Source organism: Eretmochelys imbricata, chromosome 24 (genome assembly GCF_965152235.1).
Source record: "Eretmochelys imbricata isolate rEreImb1 chromosome 24, rEreImb1.hap1, whole genome shotgun sequence".
In the NCBI taxonomy this organism is placed as follows: domain Eukaryota; kingdom Metazoa; phylum Chordata; order Testudines; family Cheloniidae; genus Eretmochelys; species Eretmochelys imbricata.
The window spans coordinates 4,491,578-4,497,512 of NC_135595.1; positions in this window are offsets into that span (position 1 = coordinate 4,491,578).

Here is a 5,935-nt window from a genome sequence, read left to right on the forward strand (position 1 = left end):
CGGGTGCCCCAAACTTCCCCCTGGAGTTTCAGCCGCATGCAGGATTCTTTTCTCTTCATTCCCTGACCTGCAGGAGCCTTTCCCCACATGAGAGACGCTCATAAACTTTAAGGCCAGAAGGGACCATGGTGATCATCTAGTCTGACCTCCTGCACAGCGCAGGCCACAGACCCTCGCCCACCCACGCCGCTATGAACCTCTACCTCTGTCTGCAGGGAGCCTGGGACAATAGCTCCAAGGGGTGAGCTGCCCCATTCACTTCAACGGAGGCTGACTCAGGGATGATTCTTGACATGCTAAAGTTGCTATTTCACGGCTCGGCTTTCAAAAATCTGGGAAACACTGGGCTACAGAGTCCTTCACTTTTTGTTCAAACCTGTATTTCCACTGGAGCTAGGATTCTGCTTCACTTCCTGTCCTAAACGTCTTTTTTTCAGCTGGTGGCTTCCGGTCCTAAACTGAATGCATCTGGGATCTTTGTTTGCTCCCTGACTGAATCTGTAGCGTCGCTGGGAAGCTTTTAAACAGCTGCCGTGCCCCACCCCAGAGGTGGCTGCATTTCGGTGCTCGGGGGGTGATCCCCCTGCAGCGTTGCGGCGTGCTGTTTAACAGCTGCCACATTCCACCCCAGAAGTGGCCGTGTATAATGGTTTGTGGGATGAGAGGCGCTATATAGACGCATGGTATCGTTGGAGGGCTGCGTGTGTATCAGTTGGGTTTCATGTATTTTGCTGCGAGCTAGGAGCATATGTCTGACCACCCACCCAAACTCTGCTTGCAGCAGCTCCTTCTGTAACCTCAGTGTCCTCTTCACACCATAGCTCGCTGGTAACCTCATCCTTTTCCTCCATTCATTTATTATGGTTTTGCGTTTGCGATGCTGTAGGTAAGGTAATGTCAGCCCTTTCTGTTATAAATCCCTTTCTTTGGGGGATTAGAGCTTGACAGTTTAAAAAAAAAAAAAAAAAAGCACTCCAGGCCAAAACTTGGCTCACAAAAATTCCCAGCCTAGAAACGTGGGGTGGGGGGATGTAGGCAGGGGGAGAATGTAAATCGGGGTGGGGGGGACACAATCAATCCAGCTGTTTCGCTGAGACAGAAATTGTACAAAGAGCTTTCAAAGGGGCCAGGGAGAATTTGGAATATCTAAGCTGCCTTGAAAGCAGCAAATACTTTCCTATTTTATTACTTTTTCAACCCAGTTGTGCAGCCGCTGGGTCTCCAGGGCTGAGATGTCGTCTGGTTTGGTTTAGTTAATATTTTTTAAAATTTAAAACCATAATAATTAATAAGCTACAAACATTGCATGGCAAGAGGTCTGTGATCATTCATGGAAGAGGAAGGAAACCACCACAAAAAAGACCTCCTGTTGGTTTTGGGCCATGCAGCCTGTGCCCACCTGTATGCACAGATTGGGATTGGGATTGGGGTCCCGTCATGTAAACACACGGTCTGTCTTCACTGTACAGTTAACCTTGGAATTTAACTCAACCTCCTGTACCATCCACAAGCACAAACCCTAACTCCGGTTTAGAGGTGCTTTAAACCCAGCTCAGCTGACCAGGCTGGGGCTGTGGGTTAGAATCTGGCTCTGGTTTCACTTGGGCAGGAATGCACTCAGTTCGCAGTAAGGATGCCGGCTAAATCACTCGAGTGCAGATAGACCTCTGGTGCCCTCCCACAGTTCCCCCAAGGGATGGACAAGTTTCCCCCATGATTGACTGGGAAAGGATCCCAGAGCATCTCAGCATAAAGACTCATGGGGTCTGCTCCCAGACGCACACGGACGGGTACAGAAACAAGGAGGACACTGTGGGCTGGGCAGGCCTTTGCAGTGCGGATGCTTGCACCTAGGCCGGGCTAATTCAGGTGCTCAGACCCAGGTGTGAGTCATCCAGGTTGATGCTAATGAACCCCACAGTGAGAGCCAGTCCTTGCCCCGGAGAGCTTACAACCTAAACAGACAAGACCGACAGAGGGAGGCCGAAAGGATAGATTCTTATCCCCATTTTGCAGCTCGGGGAAACTGAGGCCCAGAGAGCAATTCTTAGACGACCTCAGGGCCAGATTTATAGCAGCTCTGCGCTCCCAATGGAAGCAGGTTTTCCAAAGACTGCAGCTCCTGCGCCTAGTGCAGTCATTTACCCCAGGGCAGCATGGCTGTAAAAAGCAGCTGTTCTGAGCTGGCCGTGTTTCACCCTCCCTTTGTACTGGCGGAAATGACTTCACGACATGCAGGGCGATGGCGAATCGGGCCCTTAGTATGGAAAAAGCCCAACCCCCTGGACTATGAGTTTTGCAAAATCTGAAGTTTTATGGTAGGGCCTGATACAAAGCCTGTTCTCATTGGCTTCAAAGGCCTCTGGGAGAGACCCTTAATGTAGCCACAGACTAAATTATTTTAATTTTAGCCAGTGCAAAGCCAGCCAGCCAACCCACGAATAGATCAAAGAACCTTCTCCGTGGGGGAGAGAACATTGTGTGTGCGTCTCCTCTAACATGCTGCGTTGGCTCTGCTACCAGTAGACTCCCGTAAAGGAAAGGTGCATTGCACAATGAAGATTAGCTAGATGGGTGTACTCTGAGCCGAGAGAGAATCTGATTAGATAGATAGTTAGTTAACCTACTGGGATTAGACAGCTAATCTGATTTGATAGATGGTAATCTAATTGATAGACAAACAATGATCTCATTCATTTTAATTAGTGCAGCTAATCTCACTAGATAATCTGATACAATTGCATAGATTATCTAGCTATTGGCCTCTTAATTCAGTCATCCATTGTGAATGCACCTTCTACCCTGGCATCAAGATGTGTACCGAGATGTAAAACCAGCAACAAAATCCGTAAACATCCAACGCTGTGTTGACAACATCGCGTTCCAGATGATGCACGGCAGTTGGGATACGTGCTCCGGTCGGGACATAGCGCCCCTTTTCACTAGGAGATCTCCTGGGAACATGTTAGCTGTCGTGGTCGGCGTGTGTGCGGCATTTGGTCAGCAAACAAGCCGGTGGGTTGGTTTGTTAAAGGGAGTGCAGTCGTTGCATTTATACAGGGCAAGGATGGGTTCGGGGCTGGGATTTGAGGGGGCCTGGGATCAGCTTTTGGCTCTGACATGGACCCTTTGGGGACATGTCTCTTCATGTCTCTGGGTTTCCTTGGCTAGCAAGCCCCCTTTGTCTGCCTTGTCTCTGTAGACAGGAAACTCTTTGGGGTAGGGACGGTTTCTTATGCTCTGGGCTGCTCCTGGCACAATGGTGCAACGAGGCAATACTGTGGTACAAATAAAAGCCAATGGCATTCCCGCTGCAGGGTGGCTCCATGGTCTTATGGTTAAGGCTGTTCTGCCCAGACCCTCAAAATTATTTAGGACCCTAACTCACTTGGGAAGTTAGTGCCTAAATACCTTTGGAGCACTCAGTGTTAAGACTCAAAAGTCCTGGGTTAAATACCTTGCTCTGCTCCAGTCTCCCTGCGGTGATTTTAGGCTTTTGTTTCTCTGTGCCTCAGTTTCCGCCTCTGTGACACAGGGGAGATGAAACCTTCCCCTCACCCGGGTTGTGAGGATGTGAAGGTGAGGTGCTCAGAGGCCAGGCCAAGGAGGACTATAGAAGTATTTAGAAAAGCATCTCTCCTCTTGAAATATTCCCACTGCCACGGTTCTAGGCTTGCCCTGGCACCAGAGGCTCTGGGCCTGAAGATGAGTAATACTAGGATAGGGTTTTGCTTTTAGCCTTTGACTCCACATCCTGCAGCAGAAGGGCCCCCCAAGTCGGCAAAGACCTTCGGTGTTTAAATAAATATGGAGAAACCCCAGCAAATAATGAATCACTAGAGCGGGGCCTAATTTCTCTCTGTTTCTAATCCAGCATTAGCAGTTAATCTTCGTTCTTTACCCCAGGCCCGGAGCCAAAGCAAACTTTATACAGCACAGTAAAGTCTCGTTTTTTAAAGGGACAATGGCAGAGCTGACAGGCTCCAGAAATTCCTTAATGAAAATGCCATGCCTTTCACCAAAAGAAGCTGACCTTCTAACCCTGGAACCATCAGTCAGGGTTACTTCCAAAAATGTCACCCGTTAGCTGGTGTGTATCGCTGATGCCCCCTACTGGATGAAACCAGACCCGGCCAACTGTGTGTCCTGGGCCCTGTACTGCTAATGGATGAGGGGGATTCTCCCTAGTTCAGGTGGCAGGAGGCTGGGCGGTAGGAGAAGGATCTGAGTTCTGTTCCTCCTTGCTGCCGTGATGTTCTGAGTGGTCTGGTGACAACTGTGAAGACCTCTGCCACTGACTCCTTGTGTGGCCTTGGGCATCTCGCTTATACTTCCTGTGCCTCACTTCTCCCTGGAAAGTGAGGAGAACACTTTTTCCTTTCTCCTATTCTTTGTCTTGTCTACTTACATTATAAACTCTGTGGAGCAGGGACTGTCCCCTTATGTGTCTGTGCAGCAGTATCATTAGCCCCATAGCATGAGGGCGGAGGGGGGAAACTGAGGCATGGGGGCCATAACTTCCTCTGTAGTGTGGTTATTGGCATGTCATAGCACCTCACAGTTCCCATGGAGATCAGGCCCCCATTGTGGTGAGACCAGAGCCAGGCGCTGCTCGGAGGAGCTTACAATCTAAAGCGACAAGCCAGAGACGATGGATGATGCTCCCCAAAGACCAGCCTAAGAAGGGTGGGAGGGGACAGCACCTAACTAAGGTCACACAGCAGCGCAGGGGCAGGGGTGGGATTAGGTCTCACCTCTGCTGACGCCCAGCCACTGGGCCCCACTGCTCTTGGCTGTCATGGGTGGAATATTTTGAAAATGGTGCTATTTTCCCCTTTGAGCTGCTCCAGCCAGAGGCACCCATCAAAGCACTGTCTTTGCAGGTGACACCAAAAACAGATGGCCCAAACCCAGACCCCTGCCGGCTTAGAATGAGGGTGACATGTGGAATCCCCCTCACGCACCTGAGATCCAGCCGATGGCGAATGCCCTCTGCTTCCCCTAAGTCACGTCCCTGGGCTGGGGCAGGACGTAAAGTTTTTAGAAGCTCGAGGAGGGCTGCAGAGAGCTGTTGCTGAGAGAACAAGAACTGGAGACGAGCAAGAATAACCCAAGTGGATGATCTCACCACCTGAGCCTGCCCGGCCTCCTCGGAGACATCGGATACTCTCGTCAGAGGGAGGAAATCGCCTTTGCTTATTTCCATTTTCTTTCAGAAACAATCTGAATTCTTGGGACCTGATTCCCACTTACACACCACAGGCCCTTCACGCCGGCAGTGGGTGGGTTTTTCTTTGTGCCAAATGAAACTGCTCGAAAAATCAGCCTCCGATCAACTTAACTGTGTAGATTCCCTGCTCCTACTGTCACCGCTTTATTATGACTTGTAGCACCGATGAGCCCCAGTCAAGGGCCTGGATTCCAGGGCGCCAGGTGCTGTACAAACACGGAATGAAACAACGATCCCTGCCCCAGAGAGCTTCCAACCTGAGGATGACGGAAGTGTAAGGTCTGTCTTTTGTTCTGTCTGTACAGCTCCTCGCACCATGGGGTTGTGGGCCACGCAGGAAGCCGATGACGTGGGCGTGTCGGCTCTGTCCTAGTTTACATGGGGGTTCTCACAACAAATTGTTTGGTAGCCTGTGACAATTTTCCCTAAACTACTTAATTAACTTTAGGAAAAACAAATAAATATCTGCAGGCACGTGTCCAAACCATTGCCACTTATTTAGGTCTATTAGTTTTTGGGGGTTTTTTTTGCACTCAGTAATAAAGAGATTGGACAGTTGTCTCTATTCTGTACTGGATCGAAACAGAAACACAACTAAGGTGCGTTGTGTATTTCTGTGCTTTGCCTTTTTTTGGTTGTTGGTGGGTTTTTTTTGTTTTTTTAAGACTTGCTGGCTAGTAAGTCTGCTACTATGAAAAGTGATCT